Source organism: Colius striatus, chromosome 7 (genome assembly GCF_028858725.1).
Source record: "Colius striatus isolate bColStr4 chromosome 7, bColStr4.1.hap1, whole genome shotgun sequence".
Lineage (NCBI taxonomy): Eukaryota > Metazoa > Chordata > Aves > Coliiformes > Coliidae > Colius > Colius striatus.
In genome coordinates, this window is record NC_084765.1 from 17,806,803 (window position 1) to 17,831,810 (window position 25,008).

The 25,008-nt window shown below is 36.6% G+C and overlaps 1 protein-coding gene across 2 annotated transcripts in view; it reads left to right on the top strand.

Moving 5' to 3' along the window:
* CHID1 (chitinase domain containing 1) overlaps positions 1-25,008 on the top strand; it is a 113,775-nt gene that overhangs the window by 61,236 nt on the left and 27,531 nt on the right. The gene's annotated exons all lie outside the window — the stretch shown is intronic.

Sequence of the window (25,008 nt, forward strand, 5' to 3'; positions counted from 1 at the left end):
AGAATTTGGGAAAAGTAGCAGTAGTTTTTTTGGGAAACAAGCAAAAGTAACCCAGGAAAAAGGTGACTGAAAAAGTTATTCTTGGCACAGTAAAATACCAGGTAGATGAAGGGAGCTGTCAGTGAAGAACAATACTTAGCTAGGTTACATCATTTCTATTTGTCAAAGATATTGTTCCCAGAGAACTGAGACCAGTTTTCTGGGAAATGGAAAGTGATAATTCTATTTGTCTCAGGCTGCTGCATTCAGTCTTATTTTTTTCATCTTCTTTTTCAAAACTGTTTGACAGATGCTAAGGTTAATGAATTTTAATTTTAATTTGGCCTTTTTCTTGGGTTGCTGGCAGTTTCTTCTACACCACAGGGACCTTTCTTTTCCAACTCACTTCATGTTTCAGTAAGAATTGGAGTGTCTGATGGAAACTTCTTCATGAATAAGTGAACTCGACTGGAAGACAGCCAAACACTGTCAGAACTAGCTCCCTGAATCCCAGTCTTGTGTTTTACCATGGTATCAGGGATTAGATTCATTAACCTCTCATTAGAAACATGTCAATTCTAAAGTCCCATGGTATGCTAGATTCAGCCTATTAGAAATCCCAAAAGGCCAGTTAACTTAAAAGAATTAACATTTCTTATTCTAGAAGTTAATAGTAGATTCCTTATTTGGCTCTGTTCCATTTAATTGATATGCTAACTGTTTAGGTGCTTTTTCCTTTAGAATTGGCAGAAATTTTACTAATCCAGATGGAACTGTTTGATAAAAAAGCTTTTATCATAGTGGAAACACTTGCAGTATAAAAATATTTATTACATTATTATATTTTCTACATATGTCTATAGAGAGTATTGCACATATAGAATATACATAGATATATTTTATCTAAAAATATAGTAACACTTGCAAGAGTTACCTCTGTACTAGTTATATCTTAAACTAGACAGAACTTGCTATTTATAGAAGGATATTAAATCCCATTTGAGCAGATCCCAATGCATCCAGGTATTAAAGCACTGCATTTAATTCCAGGTAGAGTTCAGAGTATGAGGGGGAATAAACTATATTTTCCATTGCCTTTTGACCTAAGGAGCTTTCTCCTCTAATGAGAATAAGCACTGCAAAATAATTTGAGAAAGACACAATTAATTTCTTGTCAGTCATATTACCTAGCTTCTGCTCAAGCTTGATGTAAATGCCAATGACTTTTTAGTAGCAATGCATTTTTTGTGCATTCATCTGCTACTGTGCGCAAAACAGGAGTTTCCATTTTGTGTCATTATTATAAGAAGCATGAAGTAATGCTTTTGAATCAATGTCATAACTTGAAATAGAAAACAGCATTTTCAAAGACATTGCACTTTGTTATTCAGAGCTATGCTTATCAGCCACTATTATTAGGACTTTTGGCTGCTATTTCAAAGTATGTAAGAGTTGGACACAGGGTCATTACTAAAGAAAAGAGAAAGAGTTAGACTATTGGAACTGTGCTCTGCTCCCTGAGACAGAAACAACAGCCACCAGAAAAAAAAAACCAAAAAACAGAAGATGAAGGGAATCCTGTATCCTCACTCTGCCAGGCAGAAGGCGGTAGCTTAAAGGAAAAGAGTAAATGGAATCAAGTCCAGACTCTGGGCAGCAGGTGAAACCCCTTCCTTGCCCACTTTGTCTTCACTGTTCTATACAACAGATACACAACAGACCTTCTGTAAGCCCTTTGACATGGCCACTCACATACTTTTCTCTAAATTAGAAACATAAGGATTTGATGGATGGAGTTATTTGGTGGATAAGTAATTGTTTGGACAGTTGCATCCAGAGAGTCAACGGCTCCAAGTCTGGATAGAGATCAGTGACAAGCAGTGTCCCTCAGGGGTCCATATTGGGACCAGTATACTTTAATGTCTTCATCAATGACATAGACAGTGGGATTGAGCGTTCCCTCAGCACATGTGCAGACGACACCAAGCCAAATGATGTGGTTGACATGCCTGAGGGATGTTTACATTCCAACCTTGGCAAAATAATTCTTGCAACTTTAGACTTTTAAGTCATCCAGCATTTCCATGAGCCATGTTGATTGATTCATAACTTAGCAATTGTTGCTAATCCAGCGGTTCTTAATAGTTTCTGAACAGGTCTTTTACCAAGCCAAGTTTACAATCTGCATACACTAACTCATTTATCAGGGCATGTGCAGTGTTTATAAGTGGATGCCAATCAGCTATTTGCTCTTTACAGCCACTAACCAGCAAATTTGTTATTGTGTATTTTTAGAGCAAAGGCAAATCTACCCTTCCAGTGGCTGCCTACAGTTTCAGTTTCAATTAATTTAATAGTCAATACTCATTCTTCCTAATAGAAGCTTACGTAAGCTTTCTATTTTTGTCTCATTCTAGCTGTGGTATATGAATAACTTTTAATCCTCCTTAATAGCAAATACACACTTTAAGACATTTTCTTACTGAGATTTGCTAATATCTGCAATTCATAAAGACCTCAGTGGTCAAACTGATTCTTCTCTCCTCCTGTCGTTCAGTCCTGCATGGTGAATTGACATTCAGAAGCTTGTAGATGATTACACTGGATAGTAAGTGTAGAATCAGAATCATAGAATGGTAGGGGTTGGAAGGGACCTTTAGAGTGGCTATTAGCAGAGAGTATACTTGGCATTTTATGTATTCTTTCAAGATGATGCAATTTTGGAAGTTATATCCAAGGAAAGGTGGCTCAACATTTCTTAAATTGTGTTAAGCAGATGGTTCTTGAATGGTGCCAAAGAGCTAGTAGTAGACAGAAGGGTATAGTCATTGTGATGGACTAACAGAAGCATGACTGTCTCACATCAGGAGAGTATTTCAAGATCCAAGGGATATTATTAAGGCATAATATTTTGACTTCTGTAACATAAGAATTAGTGCACATTAAGGTAATAAGCATTTTACAGAAGACAGCAAGTTCTTGTATCTGAAACGCCATCTTGAATAACACTGGCCATGAAATTTTATGTAAACCTTGTATTTGTTAGGACATTTGTACTAAGATTCTGTTATTTTGTGTGATTCTGTGAAGTGTTTTGCATGCTCACATGGTGTTTTTTGTAAGTCAACCTTTCTAACTTAATATGTTCACAAAAAGACTCGGGAGACAATTATCCATTACTTTATGATTTAAGGGTGATGCTTACCACTCACCAAGAATACATGTGCATTACATCCCTGGAGCTGCTGAGGTCTATCGGTATTCTCAATGCCCTCTTGGCTGCCTTGGCAACTATTGCACAATGCAATAAGACTTGACTACTTTTCACCAGCATCCCCATCTCTTCTGCTTCCTGCATGTTTTCTTTTTATATCACAGGTTTAAATGCCGCCTTCTCCTTTTTTTTCTTTTTTTTTTTTTCCTTTCAATTTTCATAGATACAGTGGAAGATGTAGAAGTGATCTTGGAGCTGAGGATAAGTGGAAGAATGTGAACGCCTAGGGTTTAAAATAGATTCTTAAGCAGCCTTTCTCTGTTTAACCTGGAAAAAAGAAGTCTGGGAGGGGACCTTATCAGTGCTGTCAAATACCTAAAAGACAGATGTCAAGAGGATGAGGCCAGTCTTCTTTAGTGCCCAGTGACAAAACAAGGAGTAATGGACACAATCTGGAACACAGGGAGTTGCACTCAAACACAAGAAAAAACTTGTGCTGTTCAGGTGAGGGAGTTCTAGCACAGGCTGCCCAGGGAGAGTATGGAGTCTCCTTCTCTGGAGGTCTTCAATCCTGCCTTCACACATTCCTGTGTGACCTGATCAAAGTGAATCTACTTTAGCAGGTGGTTGGGCTGAATGATCTCTAGAGGTACCTCCCAGTCTCTACCATTCTAGGATTCTGTGACGTTGAAGGGCTGAGGAAAGGGACACCAATGTTTACACCATTGTATAAGTGCTCTACACTTAATTTGAATTGTTTCAGTGTTAGGATGCAGTATCAGTGCAGAATAGGGCACACAACTGCCTTCTTTTTTAGTACTTCTGTTGGAGTGCTGTGGCATTGCTGTATTTCAGCTACATGCATAGTATTTTATAATCTCAGATCAAGGTAACATTCCACTGTCTCTAGTTCTGTGAGCTATTGCAAGGGACAGTTCCTCTTACTAAACTGAAGACTATAGTGAAATTCCTGGTGTTTCTTCAACAAATTTGACTTTGTCCATCATACAGGTTTACTGTGCGATATCTCTTATCCATCTTCATTTGTACCAAATACTGTCATAATTAGTGAGTCTCAACACACAAAGAACATGCAGGAGACCTCATATCTAGTAATATAAGAAATATAAGCTCAGGGAGGGAGTGTTTCATGAGTGACAAAACACTTTTAAAACAACTTTTTAAAACAAAAAAAAAAAGGTTCCTTAATTGCCTTTAGTATTGTATTACCCTGTAATGGCTTGGTTTTGCAGCCCACACCACTGGTGGCAATGTTTAGTAGTTGGTTTTACTTCTTAATGGAAAATTGCTTCAGAAAATGACTGATTTTCTTGGCAAAATATATTCTTGAGTTTTTTATTATGTATGTATGAGCTGTATATTTGTGTATATTCTGTACGTGAAGTATTGCATATTATCAATGCAAAGATAGAATTTGTAAAGGAGGTAAGTTGAATGCTGGAAAAGTGAATGTCCTATTTCAGGTGGGATGGGGACATTTCAGGTACTGAATACATTTTTATGAGACTGCAATTTTGCTGGGTATTACAGTAGGTTGATTGTGTTGATTGTAGGGTTGTGGGTTTTTTCCAACTATTCTGTAATATTTCAGTGTGTACTTATTTTAAAATTCATGTGAATGCCCCCATTCTTGTGTCACTTAAATATTAAATGAAATGACCTATCTTGTACCAATTAGATGTTATTATGTGGAAAATATGCTTGTACTAGCACTCTGCTAGACTATGAAAATGTAAGCCATTAACTTGCAAATTTATTAAGGAATCATCTTCCAGAATTCAGTGTAACACATCAATCTTTTGATTTTAAGCCAGAGAAATAACAATTCACTGACTCATTCTCCACATAGGGACAAAAAATAAGGGGATGGGCAGGAGTTACTTCATTACTTTCCTCCTTAGTTGCCATTGAAAAAGGCTGTATGAAATTATGGGTCAAATATACTGTATGAATTATTTAGTATTAATTCAGCTTTCAGTTTACAGATATCCGTTATTCTGAGCTGGCTTAATGAAACTGGTCAGGGTCGATCTTCTGAAACATTTGACTTCATATCTATGAGTGTGTCTTACTGATTTAACATTAATTGCTGGCACTCATCTTTGTGTTCAAAAATGGTCACATTGCCAGGATGATGTATCTGCTTCACTGGGAGCATGTGTCCTGAGCTGGGACAGTCAGATGTCTGAGTGGAGCCAGTACTGTCTTCTTTACTGTTTAGTGGCAGCTGTAAAGTTTTCCCTGAAGTGTGTATCCAGATGGATACATTATCTGTATGCAAATGAATGGTCAAAAAAAAGGAAAGGTTGACTGGCAAGTAAAATAATTCCAGGGTAGTCATGCTTAAGGGAAAAGAATGTTTGTTAAGAATGCATGCACCATGTTCCTTTGCTTTCTGGGATTTAGAAGATAAATTCTGTGGAATAATGCATAAAGAGGTGGAACAGGCAACTATGCAATATCTTTGAGCAGAAAACAAGATAAAGAGGGCTCTACTTTTATAGATTTTGATGTCTACTTTTTCAAAAGCTTAAGGGGCTGCAGTACTGTCACAATGAGTGTTCGCACATATTTTTTTATATATTGTCAACATCATTTCTGTGTTTATATAAGAAATATTTGTTGCTTGTGCTGACTTGAAGGACTTGACTGATTAGCAGTTTAATGAGGAACTGGACTCTGTGAGGAACTGGACTCTGCTGATGATTCTCTTATTGACTTGTGTAGCCTTTGGCAAATTGCCTAATATTTGCATTTCCAGTATTTGAAAAATGTCAGTACTTATTCTTGTACAATGCTTCTAGGATAAGCTAGGTTTAGAGTGAAAAATTGCTGGATAAATCCATGTTTATTTTTATTTATTAAACCCATCAGTCTAGGTTTTCTTCCATATGTAGTTCCTTGGGCAGATGTTTAGACGTCTTTCTGACACAGAGCCCAAAATTATTTTCAGGAGACTGATTGTGGTATTGAAAGTAGAGAGGAGGTAGAAGACAGGGGATCTTTTTTTTTTTTTTTTTTTACATACTAACTACCCCCAGCAGAGCAGAATTTAACTCCAAATACATTGATCTTTCTGTATTCTGTCAGAATATCCAGACAGGCATGAGCCAGTGAAAAGAAAAGGTGATGGGTTAGGACTCCAGAAACACACTAGGAAATATATTGTCTTGAAAGTAGGAGAACACCATTCAAGGAGGATTTAAAGCCAACTATTAAAGTGGTTTTTTTTTTTTTTTTTCATTTGGAGTAAAATTTGGTCCTCATGACTAATCAGCATCCATAGAAACAACCAACTCCATTGCTAGAATAATGCTATCCATTTTATGTACAGGAGATAAACAAGGGATGAAATATCTCTGAAACACTCAGGTTTCTGTGCTTTCTGAACAGTAAATACCTGGACAAAGGCATGCTGGGTTTTTACATTGTGAAAGTTAGTGGGTCTGTAGAGCAATAATGCAAGTACTTCAGTTTTATCACCATAGTGTTTTGAATTTGGTTTCGCTGTTACAGAACAGTAAAAAAGTCTTACCTCAAAATGTTCTTCTTAGCTATTTAATTGAAAAATTACTAATAAAAAATGTGTGACATACATCAATCAAGATGAGAATTTCAGTGAGAGATCAGAGAAGTACCAAGTGCAGCACCATGTGAATTATATTTTAATGTTATGGACTATTGATGGATGCATATGTGCCAGACACATATATATGCATAAAATTATTAAATTTGACTTTTTTTGAGAGACTTTGTTTTCAAATTTCCTGGTGTTTGCCTGTTTCAAATCTATTTGAAATCACACGCCTATTGCAAAACTACACCACCAGTTCAATTTCCTTTTCACAAATAAATGTAATACTAATTTTGTATGTGTGTGTGATCTTGAAAAAGAAAATTTATGAAATTCTAACCAATATATGATGAAAGGAGTGGACAAGTTTAAAAGAGCATAATCAGAATTATCAAAATGGAAGTATTATGTATAGAAAGTTACTTATAGTCAAATAACACTTGCATAGATTACACCACTGAAGAATTTAAATGGATATAGTGAGAATAATGTCCTACAAATCTGAGTCTATAATAATAAGTGTGGGATGACGGTGCTTTTCTACAAATCCCCTGTGCGTGTTAGGCTTGCCAGACTCTGTGTTCATATTAGTGCTTGCAAAGACCAGCTCTGATGGGACTCTGTTTACAGAAGTACACACACAGGAGGTGTGGTGCAGTTCAGGCTTCAGATTTGTGTGTTTATAGGTACACATGAGATCTATCTGCCTAAAATACCATTTTAGTAAGTAAAGCCTAGAGGTGCGCAGCCACTGGAGGGGTGCTAGTGAGATCGGTAGTCCTCTGTCTGAGGGACAACCTCCTACTGCCTGCCTTCTCCAGCACTGTGGCACAGGGCAGCCATGGTACTGGCATGCAAGCATATGTGACTCATCATCTCTTTAAAATCTTTTTCTGCCCATGAATCAAATTCCTTCACAGATTAATAAACCAGTAATAATTAAAACTAGTGAAGTAAAGCAATAATGCTCGATGAAACATATGTAAACAATCAGAAGATCCAATAGTAGGAGACATAACTTACTCACAGGTGACCCATTACAGTTACATGCTGTGTATAGGCCACACTATGAGTACACCAGAGAAGCTGGGCTGCTGTGCACCTTCCGTGATAGCTGACTGCAGGATGGCACTCGTCTTGGCTAAAACAACTGAGGGGGATGGGGTGATACTGACCACTCAGCGCATAAAATTACTTCAGCCTAGGTCCAGCAACAAGGTTGCTGTCTCCCCTTGAGTGCCTACTGGTGACTGTTCCTCCGGGGTTTTTTTAAAGATCTTGGCCAAAATATCACAAAAATTTTACCTAGATTAAGCAATTCATCAGTCTGTATTTCATTCAGTTTTTTTGTTACTGCACATTTTAGTGACCTTTGATGAGAGGACATTTTTGGTCCCTCTTTGTTTCAAAGAATAAAACTTCACATGACAGATAGAGAAAGGAAGGGTCACCTCAACTAACAGCAAAATAAATTGTTACATTTCTCTCCTTCAGCTGTTTCCATCAAAGCCAACAACTCTATTAAAGAAAAGTTTGCATGTTTTAAAGAAAAGGTTGCATTCTCTCTGTTTAGTTTTTATGGTTTTTAGTATACAAATCTCATTGCATTCAGATAATTAAAATGCTGTAACAGTTTTCACATTTCATTTCCTAATTAACAGCAATAAAGGCCACACTAAATCAGGATGAATCTGTAATTTCAGCACTAATCACACAAGTGTGAGCGTCAGCATCATAATGAGATGCACAAATCTGGAGGTAATGAGGCCGTGGCTGTCTGGGAAATTAGAGCAAGTACTGGCACAAATTGTACAGCAAGGTTTATTCCCATTTTATTAATTATATGCTTGCACAGGGAATTGTAACCAACTCAAATTACTTTAATTTGTGAAATTCACGCTCCAGCTTTGAACTTGACATCTGAGCATGAAGTCGGGTTCCCCATCCTTCCCTCAGTGTAAGAACAACAACAAAACACCTCAATGCCCTGAAATGTTTGTTTAGATGTCAAGACTTTGATGTGCTAGCATGAGAGGATATTGCAAAGCTGTTGGCAGCACTGTTGCACAACGATCATTTACTGGCGATTGTACTGTCTTACTATGGACAGTAAGGCTTTCTAAGGTGGAAAGGGGTTTAAATAATGCTGAAGTTAAAAGTATGATAAATAAAAACAGTTGGGACAAAGTAATGACAGATATAATTTCATCTCTTATCCAGTGTACTAAGCCTCTTTTATTGAAGTGAAAACGATCAGCTTGACTGGTTTTGGCTAAGCAGGTGTATTGCATTCTAACAAAAACTGTTGCAGTGCTACAACAAACTACTGATTCAAACTTCTTCATTCATATGAGGTTGATTTATTTGGTGATCATGCAAGCTCATCTGTGTTTTAGATCAAGATGATTAAATGATTGCTGATTCTATCATGAGGGTGTATAATAAACACTTCTAGTAATAATAAACAATCTGGATAATTTGGGGGTTTATGCAGTGTCCCAATTAGCTTTTTTGAAACATGTACGCATTTTATGTTGATAGTCAAGGACAACAGTGATCTGTCTCACTCTGTAATTACAATAATTAGTTAGTGTTCAGCACCCAAGAATCATACCTTAAACTTTCATTTTTCTACTAGACTAGTACATGGAGAACTTTCTGCAACATGCTCACAAAATCACTACTCATTATATCTATATTTATATTTTATATTGCATTAACATTTCTATCCAAATAGTTGATATCTCTCTGGGAGTCTTCAAAACCCGCCTGGACATAATCCTCTGTGACCTGATCTAAATGGATCTCCTTTGGCACGGGAGTTGGACTGGATGATCTCTAAAGGTCCCTTCCAACCCCTAACATTCTATGATTCTGTGAAATCAAAGCTACCGTCATTATCAAAGGGATTGTTGACAAGGAGTTGAATCAATTCTATTTCCTGGGCACTCTTTCAGTAGACAAAAGTTGGTACTAGCAAGTAACTTCTTGTATCAGACGTTAACAGCTAAAAAGTTGGTTTAAGACTCATAGTTTCTTCCTCTTCTCTAGTCATGTTGAATGGAGTGTTATTACTTTTTGTACCAGCCAACAGTGCTATATTCATTACGTTGGAGAGAAAGATACTCTTTCCAGTTTCAGATAATCACCAGGAAGAGATGCTATATATAACCTCATAATCAGTCAAGTTCTTGGTAAAAGGCTGTCTTGTGTGTGAAACAACTATGTAGTGGTTTAGATGAGAGATATCTTTCAGTTAAGCACAACAAAACCTTGATGCACTTGATTACATCTTTTCCTCATATTGGCTTGTGGTTTCACTCGTGTTTCCAATCTTGTTATATCTTTCAGTTCTTTGCATTAATACCAACAATGGTATTAAAAGCTGCTTCTCTATCTGGTTTTCCATAATCAGCCCAGCTTACTCAGTACTTTGTGGGTAGTCTGTGTCATTAACCAACATGTGGAGTTTATCAAGGTACGCTGAAAATATACTGATGATTGCCAGTGTAAAGCCAGTACTCACATCTTCATCTGATAATAATAGATGGTATTAGAAGAGATTTAGTCTTTCATGAAACTTGCTGCTACTACTGCAAGAAGAAAATTTTCTCTCCTTAGTTTCTTATTTGGCAAAACTTGCTTTTAAGAAATATGACTTAAAAGTTGAAGTTTGACAAACCTATGATTCTGACACATACCATAAGGCTGGCTGTTCTGTCTCAGGATGCCATCTGTCAGGATCCTTGTTTTTAGATTCCTCTTCCCTGGTACAAGATTTTAGAAATCATAAAGCTCCCAGAGTTTTTGCCCTGAAAGGGCAGGTGATAGACTGCAGTGTAACCCATACAGTCAGAGCATGCTCTGCTCTTATCAACAGTCTTTCATGCATGGAAGGTATGTCCTTGTGACTCTGCCTTAGAAGAAAAACTTTCAATGGAAGTTAAGTCTTTCTCTCAATTTTTGTTCTTCAGATTTCCCCACAAAGCAGTTAGGTATTTTCTGAATTCAGCCTTGTTGTATAGCTGTACATATTCTGTGACCTTTTATTTGGCTTTATGAATGCTTTCTGAATTGTCATACTGTTTCAGAATTTATTATTTGCATCCCAGTACTGATGTGCTGACATCTGAGACTCAATTTTTTTAATAACTTTGCATATCTGTGAATATCCAGAAGACTTATGAGGCTTGGAAACAAAACACAAGGGTGAAGGAAAGTGCAGGATATGTTTTATCTTAATGTGTCATATCTTTTGTATACTGATTTAAATTCTCTTATGCAACATTTTTTGTTGTTGTTATTTTCATTGGATAGAACAGAGGATATTGATTAGCTGGAATATCCCCAAAGCTGTCAAAATGTGGCCTTCGACACTGGTGCAGTGCACAGGATGAATTATATCTAGCCACCATCACAACTCCTAGGAGCTCCAAGCTCCAAGAGCTTCTGCTTCTCTCAAATATGGAACCAAGGTCCAGGAATGTGAATTCTCTCACATCTCAGAGAGGCAGAACTGTGGACAATATTCTCTTCCCAGGTTCTGATACATTTTGTCTATGCAGAATTACTGTTGTAAGGATCTCTGTAAATTTCTACACTGTGCTGGTGGAATGATAGGAAATGATCAGAAAACAAGTGATAAGTGTACGAAGGACTGGAGTAGAAGCAGCAGCTCGGCACTGAAAAAGGAATCTAGCTTTTTATCTACAATTTAGAGGTGGCAGTGCTAATCATGTATCTAATTCTTACATCTTTTCTTCCCCTTCTCTTGCCCTTTTATGTAAGAAGCTTTAAAATATGCCTTTTTGAAGGGTAAGAAATACTGGAGCACTATTAAAAATTGAATACTTACATTTAGTGGTAGAGATATTCTAAAGTACTATATGTAAGACACTCAAACAGTAATATGAATTGCGGTTGACCTAGTTTTTTACAACTTGATAAGCTCATACTGGCTTTGAAAGCACTCAGGCTCTTATACCACAAACTATTATTCTGAAATGTGATTATCCTGTTGAACTTTGGTTAAAATTCCATGTTACTTAATTTGTTATTCAGAAGATTGTAGTCTTAATAGTATCTTAAGAAATATGTCATGTATTTGTAATGCATTAATTCACTTTCTGCTCAGATCAACTCTTAATTTATAATTAGCAATCAGATTTAACAATCTACTAGGACCATACTGTCTGTTGCATAAGTGATGTGCTTGTATCTCACAAAATCTAGGGCAGAGATAGGCCACAAGAGAAAGATTGTTATAACTGCATAGTTGTCGTCCAACAAGCAAAGATAATGTGTTGCTGGATTTCAGAATGTAGTATTTGTGCATCATGTAACAACTTGTATATCAAGTTGGAAGGCAAATAAAATGGAATATGCTATGTACACCACTGGCTTTAGAATCTGAATGTCAGGAATGCATAGTTCTGCTGCATAAGAGACATACAGTTTTAAAATGAACCTTAGATGACAGATAAGAATTAGAAATTCTGAAATTTGATCCCTCTTTTGTGTGTGTATATATCTTGCTGTCTTACAGTACCCTTTGACAGCAGGGTAATTGGAAGGTCTAGAGGGACTTGTTGCTAGAAACCACCCCTTCCCTTCATTCAGCTTGCACACTTAGAAACAAAGCAATTCACAGGCATAATATGCTGTTCTCAGCTGTTGTGCTACTGTACTTCACCCAGAACCATTAGCAAGGACTACTGTAGAAATACCAAGTTTAGAGCAGTGTTTGAGGGCTTTATCTATTGAAGCACATAGAATTTGAATATCTACAGAGGGAACAGATGAATGGGTGAGTAAATAACTAAACACTATATGCATTTTCTCCTTAGGAATTTCTGCAAGTAGAGCCCTTTTTCAGAGGAATACTTGTCCTGAGCTCTTCTCTGGTGAAAGCTTGGGCACTGCTGCGCAGAATGTGCATTGGTAAAGTAGCTTCACTGGATTAGTGTAAGTTTGAAACACTGAAATGCATACAGTATTCAAAAAATTCTAACAAGCAAAATCTTGATGGTATTCCTTATGTCGTACTAACTTTCTGGGTTGCTCTGAGAACATTGAAAGAGTTGATAATCTCATATGGACATCTGCAGTATAACATGGCAATCAGCTGTTCATGTACAACAGTTAAGAGCTGTTTCAGTGAGCAAAAATACACTCTTGATATATTTAAACACCATTTTCATGTTACAAGCACTTAGAATAAGTTGTTTAATGAGAAAACAAGAAGCTTTTGTCCATCAACCACGATAATTTTATCTCTAAAAATAGAACTCAAAATGACATCATATCTAATAATAATTGTGAAATATCACAATTCTTGCAATTCCAGATGGCCAAATATTTATTTACTTGATGTCTTGCAGTGAAAAGACTTGCTTAGCCATGTGAGATTGTGAAACAGCTGCAATAAAAGCTTGGACAAAGATGCTGCAGTAATCTCCAGTCAGCCCATCAGAGCACTGGCTTTCTGAGGTCACTACTTCCCAAACCAAGATACTTAAAAAGCTTACAACTTTTGAATTTTCTCACATGTTTTAAAAAGATTATTCTGTTTGCAGCTGTAACCTAATGTAATGTTTCTCAGAAACATATGAAGAAAAATGGCTACATTACACATTACAAAACTGCACTAAGTCTGCTGAACATATCAGACAACTGGTGTTCAGGAGTAGGAGTGGGTACTGCTGTAGATACAGGAAGAACCACAAGCATCACTGCCAGCAGCAGCTGTGGCAATCAGACAATTAAACAGTTTTTATTGATGATTTCTGATAGCTAATAAACTTTTAACAAGCTATAAAACACCCCGTGGATCAATCTTGCTATTAGCAGGCTGGATCATAACCAATACTTATTAATTCTAACTAACATTATTGTTTAGAAATGGAAGGAGTAAGTGGACTGTATGCCAAATGTGAGAGTGGAAGCATCATTCAAAATAAATTCTAATGGTTTAGGGAATATTTCTCATTTACTTTAGCAGTTAAAGAAATCTCTTTGAAAAGCGGGATTTGGGGGCATCTTTCTAGCTTTCCATGTCATTAAGCCAAGGATGAGACTTCCAGCCATGGAGTTACAGCACAATCTCAGAAAAGCTGATAAAGAAAGCCAGGCAGGTTTGGGGTGTTTTCTGTAATTCCATATGACACAAAACAGTCTTTAGGGTAAACACCATTCAAAAACACAGGGCTTAAGTAACTTTAACTATTTGCCTTGTATTATATTTTTATCTGATTGGCCAAATGTTGTTTTTCTCAACCAAAATGTTTATTTAATATTAAGTAGTGGCATTTTTGTTTTTTAAAGATAAATAAATAGAAGGCTAATAGGAAGATATTTAAGGCTTAAGAAGTTATAAAAAATAAAATGCTGATAGATAAGATTTTGCTTAAAGTTTAAAAATACCATACCTAGTAAATAACTCAATAAGTATTTAATCAGTTCTTCCTATTATAGACTAAATTCACTGGGATGCCTAGAATTTCAAGTGAGCCACTAGTAAAAGATGTAACTGTGAATTCTTTTGAGATTCTTGCCAAATTTCCAAACGGTGTCAATGTTGATCATTTGCAGTTTTTAATTTCTTGTGTTACATTTACTTGTGTTTAGTCCAGGACTTTTATTTCAGTGCTTAATTTATATCCTGTTTTATAATTCCACATGTGAAAAGCATTTACCTCAGTGTAACAGAAAGCCCGTACATTAAGAGTTTGAGCATGAAATTCTTGCACAAAAATGTAGGCTTCATATGTAATTCATAATGTCATTAACACAGAGTTGTTTCATGTCCTGGAAGGTGGTTCTTTATCTTCCTCTTATGGAAATTTTCTGCACTGATTATCTCAGAGTGATTTTGTAAATATTTACTTGAATGTATTATAAATATTTGTTACAGTCTACAAATGTTTGGAGTTGGCACTAAAAATATTTGTAGATATAGCTACTAGAGAAAATACTCCTGGTATAAAGTGTGTGAAAGACAGTGTTACACAAAAAAATCCACCTTTATTTCACAGATGAGAAATGCTGCAGCAAGTTAGACCTGTAACTATCTCAACTGTCCCAGCAGCAGCCTCATTTAGGCTACAACCATTGTTAGAAAGTTACCCCTGTTTTTTTGGCAGTGAGGTAATTGAAGGTATAAATAAATTATAAATAAAAGCCACTCTACTGAGAAAAGTTTGGAGTGAAATTTAACTGAAGACTTATCTGTAGGATAAACACAACCAATACAGACACTGTAGGTAAACCAATTATGTATTTGCTTCAATTGACTTTCAGATCTTTCTTGTTCCAAAGTCCCCATAAACACAGTCTTGATTTAAAGCAGTAAAGCCTATAAAATTACACTTGGTGGTAATTATGACTCCATCTGCTGTACAGTACTTAAACTTTTTCATGTGAGCCATAACCAAATTTTTTATCTGGTGCATGTGTTCCAAGAAATACTGGGATGAGAGGCTAGGTGGAATAAAAGAAAAATACATCTGCAGTAGCCCATTCCTCTGAAGTAGAATGACTAAAGAAATAAGTTTTGCCTGCAGAACAGCTCACTCAACTTGGAGATAAGTTGAGGTATTTATTTTCCACTTGCAGCAATTCTAATTGGTATAATTCATGTAGTGAGATTTCCTCAGAGATTTCACAAAAAAAATCTGTTTCTGCAGTTGGAACTTACTAAGAAAGCCTTTGCAGGAGCTGGAAACAGAAAGCCTGGGTGAGCAATGGAAGTGATAACACAAGCAGCACTTGAATCTGTTGCTGCATGTGCAGATTGCTGAGTTTGAAGTTCACCATCATCCTTGTGCTCATATCTTTGCTGTGTCTCTGTTAGTTACAGTGTTGTCATTCTTATTGTGTCCCTGACAGTTTTCTTGGAAACAGATCCTTGTTTGGTCTCCAGTAATGGACTGTACTTTACAACTGGTTTCATTATGTTCCCAGATGAGCATGGATCTTTGAAATTCTCTGTTAACATACACTCTCCCTGAGCTCCTCTCCTACAGTTTCATTTTACTGTTTGTCTTATTGTATATTTGTGATACTTATGCGTAAAACAAACAAGTAAATATCCACTGACGCTTACTAAGGGGTCCAAGATACACTCTTCACTTGATCTAGAAAAAAAAAACATACAGAGGGCAAAATAATAAACGTCTGTGTATTTCTTTCAGGTTTACTTTCCTCAATAAGTATTATTTGAAGTTAACATGAGAGCCTCTAAAAGTTCATTGTTCTCTTTTTAGTCTTCTGCTTAGAAAAAAGTAATTGTCCCTTTGATATTTTCTCACTAAAGAGGAAATATGTACCCCTCCTTTTTTAATCTTTTCTCTCTTCTTGTGTCTCTTTCCCAGGCAGCCTTATCTGTGGATCAAAGAGCATTTGTATATTTAGAGCCTATTAAAATTTAAACGTAAAGTGAGTTTTGCCTTGCATAGTGAGTCCTCGTGCAAGATTTGTCCCCCTGAATAGCTGGTCAGCAAATGGTTCTTTATTGTATCTGACCTCGGAGACCAGATGCTGTTCTGATAGAGAACTGTGGGATCTTTATGTCCCGAGGCCATCACTGCTGTGACATTTTTGTAACCTTATGCAAAATTCATAACTTAGTGATATTCTCTGAATGGTCAGAGGTAGTTGATGGAAATGCATCCTGAAGAAAGGAAATTTAAAAGATTTATTGGGGGTTATGTTCTGTGACCCATACTGCAGAAGGAAGAAAAAAATGTTCTGAAAAGCTTATTATATTGTTGCTTTTGGATAGAACATGGATGGAATGTCAATGCAAAGGCTGGCTAATGCAAGTGAAAGTGATAGAGTATGTGCAAAGGCATGGATGTGAAAGAAGTAAAGATTTGTCTATTGCTTTCACAAAATGAAGTTTGTCAATGTAAGGTTTCTGCCATCCATCTATGTTTAAGTCTATAAATATTGCAGTCCATTATGAGGGGACAGACTGCGTGCATCCTAGTTTTAGAATTGCTATTAAACAGTAAAAATGTGCTTACAAAAGTAGAAAAAAACTGCGAGGTACAGTGAATTGTCTAACTTCTGGTTTTCATTTGGATTACATTTGTATACCCTGTTTCTCAGTTTTTAAAATCTTAACATTCTGTGTTTATGTAGTTAACTATTTTGTTATTCTTTTTGCTTGCACAAGATCACAAGTGGCTTCAAAACACTGGGTTTTTTTATTACACCTCTGTAGTGAAATAAAAAAAAATGAATTGCATTCAAATATTTCAGTCTTATAGATAAGACATAGCTCAAGTTTGTTCTTTTTCCTATTCTATCTATATTGCACGATCCACACAAGTTGGATAGGACTGATGCAAAAATTGTTATTCCAGGAGATGTTTAAGATGTAGAATGTTTAGGCTGGTATTTGCCTAAAATATTAGGAAGAAGAGTGTTGAAAATTAGCTCTTAACTAGCAGAAATTTATGCTGACAAACCTCTAGTGCGAATTCCTCTATCTTTTTCCCATTTTGGTTATTCTAATTGAGTAACTGATTTGGGTGCTGCTAATAAAAACTCTGTCAGTCCTATGGGTGTGTTTTCATTTTGAAGGGATGAAAAAGTGAGATTAAATTTTTACATGTTAGTTGGTTTGAGTATTTAAATATGTACCTTTTGATGGATTATCCTGTTCTTCTTGATGAGTGTCTTTCATAAAACACTTCTAGTATTTCATGGTTTTATGTCTCATCCAGAAATGTTGCTTGCATTAATAATTGCATTAAACCGAAACATTGTGGGATTATATATTTACAGGAACACTAGGATTATCCTTTGTTATTGCCCAAAACTGCAAAGTGGCAAGAAATATGTGTTTTATTATCTCTGAAGTGTTGTTTTTTATGGCATTTTTGTTATTTTCATTAAAAAAATACAAAATTTCCAATCTCAGACACTCTTGCAAGTTTTCAGAATTTGGATCTTAGAATCTTTTTTGAATCCTTAGTTTTCACAGCATCATGTTAAGTTTTATAACTCACACTCATGGTCTTGCAGTGGTGAAATCTCTGAAGCATATCACAATGAAGCTACAACTGTAATGTTCAACCATGGTACTATCGCAATATTGCCTTTGTTCGTGATACTGAGTTGTTTAAACAAAGTTTTATTATGCCAGAATTAAGTTTCTCAAATGATGTTTGTAGTTTTGCAAATAATGTGTTTGCTGCTTCTTCAGCTGTAGTAGTTTGACCCTGGCTAGATTCCAGGTGCCACCACACTGCTTTATCACCTCCTCAGCAAGCCAGGGAAGGGGAGAAGATAAGATGAGAATCTCCTGGGTTGAGATAAAAGCAGTTTAATAAAGAAGCAGCAAAGCCACGTGCACGAGAAGCACAGCAAAAGTAAATAAAGCTGTTACTCTCTACTTCCCATCAGCAGCGATGTCCGGCCACCTCCCGAGAAGCAGGGCTTCAGTACGCGTAGCGGTTGCTTTTGGAAGGCCAAAAATTAATCTTGCCTCCCCTTCCTGCTCCTCTCCCTCAGTTTATATTACTGAGCTGATGTCATATGGTATGAAATATCTCCTTGGTCAGCCTGGGTCAGCTGTCCTGGCCATAGTCCCTCCCAAGATCATGCCCACCCACAGCTATTGGTGAAGGTAGGGAAAAGAATACTGGAGGGACAGCCCTGATGCTGTGTGAGCGGTAGTCATAATATTGATATCAACAGTAAGCACAGCACTGCAGGAGCTGCTGTGGAAAATCACCACCATCCCAGACCCACTACATCAGCACACCAGCTGGAAAATAATTGTAACACAACTATTTATATATAAATGGATATTACATTGGCACTGACTTTTTTAGAGTCAGTTTCCAGTGGTAATCAGTCTGTTTTGAAGATTTGGAAAAAATAGCAAACAATTAGAAAATGTGGCTCATCTATGTCAGCAGTTGACTTACTGGAATACCCTAACCATGATTAAAAATGACAGCCATATTATCAGTGACCCTAAATTCCATAGATTAACAGACTTTAATTTGGGAAAAAATATGATCATTCTTAATGAGTAGTTAGTGTTACAGAGCCCATATATAAATGCTAAATTGGAGCTTACTCTGTTTCTAAGGTATTTCTCAACATATTTGCATGGCATATGTTTCTAGAAAGTAAACGTTCTGCCGAATGTCAAATCCTTCAAGTACATTGTACAATTGAGTTGACAACTTGTACCATTACAATGCCAGGTCTGCTGCAGTTAATAACCTGGTACTATTGCTAATGCTTTTCTAAATACTGTAAAATGAGTATGCTTACTTAGATTTACCTTGCAGTTTGGTATGTGTCCTGGCAAAGTTTATATAACAAATCAATACTTGTTGGAATCTGATTCAGTATCTTGTTAGCTCTTTTCTAGTTTCTCCCCAGTCCACAAACTTTTCTGGTGATTAACCAGTTCTAATAGTGTTTGTTCCCTTATGGAGATTAAACCCTGACTACTGGAACCGTGCCCCAGACTTTTTTGTTTCCTGGACATCTCCATCTACAGCAATGGCACCTACTCACCCTATAGGAAACCAAAATTGAAATAAGTGCTCAAACCAAGATAAGTTTTGTATTCTCCTGTTTGCAGGATTTAGAGGGAAAGTAATAGAAATTATTTCTGGTTTTATGTTTATTTCTTGTTTCAAGGGGATGTAGCAGACAATGGCATTGGGTGGTATTGATCAGTCTGGTTAAATGTGACCCTTAGCTGAATATTGCTGTATGTTGTTGTTCTAATATGTTTGATACATATCAGGCTTCCAGAACTGGGAACTGCATTCACAATGCTTTATAAAGTGAGTGGAACAATTAAACACTTCTAGTTCATATTTTTGCAGTCCTTTCTTAGAAATTTCTAATATTCTGTTTCACTTCTTGTCAACTTTTGAGTATTAGAATGGTGCAGAGAACTACCTGTAGAAACACCAAGGTAATTTTTCTGGGTGATAACAGCTTATTCAGAACCAATACTATACTTTTCTCATCATTATTATTTTGTGTTTATTGGCATCAGATTTTGTTGCCATTTTACTGCCACATAATTCATTGTCATGAACTTCTACAACTCATTTTGGTCAGGGTTGCTTTTAATTGGCTCTGAATATTTTCATATCATCATCAAAGTTGATATCCTTACTAATTGCTCCTTTTTCAGATTTTTATATACAGAGCTTGAACAGCAAAGGTCAAAACATAGATATTTGTGAAATGTTGTGGCTTACTTCTTTCTGTTGTAAAAACAACCACATAATATTGCCAGATAAAAAGTCCATATGTCTACTAATTTGATAAAAAAACCTTATTCAGGGCAGAACTGTAGATTCTTTCTGCTGTCTTCTTTCCTTCTGGAAAGAATTCGAAGTAAGAACAAGCCTGAGACATCAGAATTATAAAATTAGGGTAGAATTTCAAACAGTTGCTATTTTCTCTTTCAGTAATGTCTCACTATGCCCATTTCTACTTAGTCTACTTAGTATTCCACTGCCAGTAAAAGCAGATAACTCAGAAGTTTTGAGTTTGAAATGCTTTCACTACTGCTCAGGTTTACAGGTGCAGAAGGGCATGAACACCATCAGGCAATCTTTGAATTAATGATTTTTTTTCTGAATGAATAATACATAAACCCAGCTCTTACTGCCACCAATAATCCATGTTGTTTTGTAATGAAATATGCATTTCTTTTATATTTGAAAAAACATGGAGTAGATTCCTTTTGTGGGTAGTTCAAAATTTATGATCTTAATTATTCATTTAAATGCTTTTTAAAATTTGTAGATATATTTAAATGACATGAGAGATGACTACCCTGTCCCTTATCAACCCTTGAAATAATATGTGATAGATTTGGAACTCTTCAGGACTGAGCCTTCTCTTTTCCTAGTTACTTTAGATATGAGCTCTAAAAATTTGCAAGCGAGGTTATCCAAAGCATTTGGGCACTTTGTTCTTACTGAAGACTTGTGTAATGAAGGAACTTCATAGAAGTGAAACCAGTGAAAATGTTTGAGGTGCTATGCTTCACCACCTGCAAGGTAGAGGATTGGAGCTAGCATGAAAGGTTTGTGTTATTGTGCTATATGCAAATCAGAGACAGAAGCATTAAATTTGTATTTCTCAGCTTTCTATGTTTACCTTTATAGTCAGTATTTTGTTTATGTATTTTGACAATGAGGAATTCTTTTAAAGTACATTTATCTTGGTAATTAATATGGAGGAATAGAAAAGCCAGTAATAAACCATGATTTATCTGATTTATTACATCCAAACGATAAACAAGAATATCTGTGTACTGCTTCTGATTTTCTTTCAGATCTCCTATATGAATGCAGCTATAGGCCTTATAACTTTGATTTGTGCAATTTATGTGCATAAGAAGTTATATTTTGTGATGACATTCTAAATAGGACACTTGTAGAAAATTTTTACTGACTGCCATTTTGAGTAATCAAAGAGTGAGAGGTTTGGTTTTAATAAGGCTTCAGGTTTTCCCCAAGAGAAATGCTTAAATATGTATGTTAGCCATAGAATCATAGAATGGTAGGGTTGGAAGGGACCTTTAGAGATCATCTAGTCCAACCTCCCTGCAGAAGCAGGTCAACCTAGATCAGATCGCATAGGAACATGTCCAGGCGGGTCTTGAAGACCTCCAAGGAAGGAGACTCCACAACCCCTCTGGGCAGCCTGTGCCAGGGCTCCCTCACCTGAACAGTGAAATAGTTTTTTCTTATGTTTAAGTGGAACTTTTTGTGTTCCAGCTTCATCCCATTACCCCTTGTCCTGTTGCTAGATACAGTAGAAAAAAGGGATGTCTCAACCTCCTGACACCCACCCTTTAGATATTTATAAATGTTAATAAGATCACCCCTCAGTCTCCTCCAGACTAAACAGCCCCAGTTGCTGCAGCCTTTCCTCGTATGAAAGATGTTCTGGTCCCCCAGTCATCCTGATGGCCCTGTGCTGGACTCTCTCCAGAAGTTCTCTGTCCCTCTAGAGCTGAGGAGCCCAGAACTGGACACAGTACTCCAGATGAGGCCTCACCAGGGCAGAGTAGAGCGGGAGAAGGACCTCCCTTGACCTGCTGGCCACACTCTTCTTGATGCATCCCAGGCTGCCATTGGCCTTCTTGGCCACGAGGGCACATTGCTGCCTCATGGTTTATTATGAATCAGGACTCCCAGGTCTCTCTCTGCAGAGCTCCTCTCCAGCAGGTCAGTCCCCAGCCTGTACTGTGCAGGGGGTTGTTCCTTCCCAGATGCAGGACTCTGCACTTGTCCTTGTTGAACCTCATGACATTCCTCTCTGCCCAACTCTCAAGCCGGTTGAGATCTTTTCTAATTGTTTAATTTTAAGAGACTTGATATTTTTGACAGTCAGATCTTGGGAAGCTGTGCACACTAGTTTAGAAACAGTTAGTTGCCAACCTCAGGCTACAGTTCTATCAGCTTGCTGAGCTATTCTTACAGCAGCCTGCCACTACTCTCCTGCTCCTAAAATCACGTCAACACCGCTCATTTGAGACTTAGCCATGATGATTACAGCTGATTTGCTTCTAATTACTTAATAAGACATTTTGCTGGATTTGGGGGGTAAGACTGTACTTCCACTGTGTTACTTAGTGTTTTTAATGAGGTTATCTTGTTAAAAATCTGATTCGAGGTTACATACTGCTCACTCATTCAATGAGCAAGATTTGTCCAACATGCTTTTGTTCCTCTCTTTCCAGCCTTAAGACTGCTCTCTGGGCTTTGAGAACCTGTACAGTTGTAGATTTCTTTGTTTTTTTATTCCTGTACATCTGATTTTATGACATAAGTACTATTTTTGGGGTTTTTTTTTTAAATTATTATTGGTTCTTTCACTCAATGTACTATCACTGTAGCAAGAGATCTGCCCAGTATTTTCGTGTACAGACACTTCAAATGCAGCAACTAACACTGCCACAGAATCAGTGTTTAACACATTGTAACCACTGGACTACAGTGTGCCCTTCCAAGTAGTTTTTCATTTCCCCTGAAATCACATTTAAATTCAACCATTTTCTTCTCTGACACATCCGTCTGAGCAGACTATATATTTACTTTTACAGAATCCTATGCTGCGTTTGATCTGGTTCAGCTAGGCAGTGTTCCACAAATTACTTAATTCTCTTACTCGCATGCCTCACTGAGGCGACCAGAGCCAGGGTGTCACTCATCAGCTTTTTCTTTGATGTATTTAATATTAAATGGAGTTTAGCATTCAGCCCATAGTGAAAGTCTTAGGGGCCACTTTGAGGTACTGTAACAAGGCCTTTGCTGTCCAGTTATATTTTGCATCATCTTGAGAGTCTTGTTGAGGATCAGACTTCCTTTCTTCTGCTGTGAAACTGCATAAAACCAAATCCCTTTACTGTTCATCTCCAGCCATGAAAGGTTTGATCAATAACTGGTAGATTTTCTTCAATTTTAGAGATTCTCTAGTTGGCTATTTGTGGCCAAAGAAGAACGGAAAAGCTTTACAACCATGAAGTGCCTTACTGTCAATTGTTCCTCACCGTTTTTGCCTTTTTGTGGGATTTTGTGGACCAAACTTGATTTGGCTTAAAAACAGGTAGAAGGACAGCAAAGATAGAGGAGTGTACCATTAACATGACATCTGTACACTGCCATATTTCACTTTATTTTCTCTGCAGGCTAAAGACTCAGGCTAAACATCAGCAAAGAGCGACTCCTATAAATACTCATTTCAAAAACAGGAGTTCTCAATTCAGCACAAATATGTAAGCATTGCAAAGATAGAACTGGATGACTGAAAGCTGCGAGAACTTATGAACTTAGTATAAATTAGACAAATGCATAAAAACAAGCATGTATTAAGACCCTTGTAAAACGAAGTTAATTTGCAAAATAAAGTTACTAACTACCATATTTAGGCCAAATTATTTCTATCCGTGAGCAGATAAACTTAATTTTGAAATCAGGGGAGTAATGCACTCATTTATTTTACAATAGAGTGTATCTAAAATGTATTCTACTACCTTTACCCTGGATATTTTAAGTTTGCCAGAAATCAGTTTGCCTTCTTATAAATACAAAACTACACTTTGAAATTACTCTCTTTGCCTTTCTATGAAGGATTTATCTGACTTAGAAAGTTTATGTCTCTCTGAAATAAGCCAAATAAACAAATGTGCTCATATTTTTTTTTCCTGTGAAAAAGTGAAATATATATTTTTGTATTCTATTTCAATACATGCATTTTTAATGTAATTTCTGAACTTTGTAGAATCTGAAGGTGTTATGAGCTGCTGAAAGTGTCGCTCTTATTTATGAATTAATATAGAACCTACTGGAGTGAAAAAAGCAAGTATTGCAGATGCACTATGGCATCACCATTGTTGCATGTATCGTATTTCCAAAGGTGAATGTTTTTCTTACTGTCCTGTAATGCAGATAAATCTGACTTTTCAGCTTTGTTTTGGAGATACCCTGAATTCTGGCACCATTTAGCAACAGAATCAAGATCTTACAAGTGCATATTTAGGATACTCATCTCCTGGAATACATATTATTTAGGCAGTAATTCCTTGTAATAGTTCTAACTCAATTAGACTTGACACATGACATATAGTGTGGCTGTTCACAATGGACCTTATACAGATAGTAAGGGGAAGAAAGATAAAAAATACACTGCATATCAACTGTAAAAAACCAAAACAAAACAAGAAAAGAGAAAACACGACTGATTGTTCTTTTAGTGAGAAACATTTGAAAATAATGTGATATGCTTCAGTTTGGTCCTGGAATACACTTTTTAAGTCAGTCTTCTATATCATCTTTCATTTCTTTTCCTTTAATTCACAATGCAGAGCAAACTTGGAATATACAGAATTCATTCCTTTTGGATAAGACTGAGATGAAAGCTGAGCTGCATGAGTGCCTTTAGTTCACACCCTCATGAATCATGAGTTTGTGAAACCAAAGTAATTCCTCTTGAAATACACACTATGTGAACATCCTCAGCAGTAATTGTTTCTCTGCAAATTCACCCAGAGAAAGGCAGAGCCTATTTTTTAACTGAAGCAGCTGTGTGCAGGATGTTGATGCACTGGTGACAATCCTACAAAGAAATCTTTTTCAGGGAGCATGTGTGGAGACACAAGGAGGGCAAGAACTTTGGTCTGAAACTTTTTGCCTCTGACCTTGTGTCAAGAACAAGG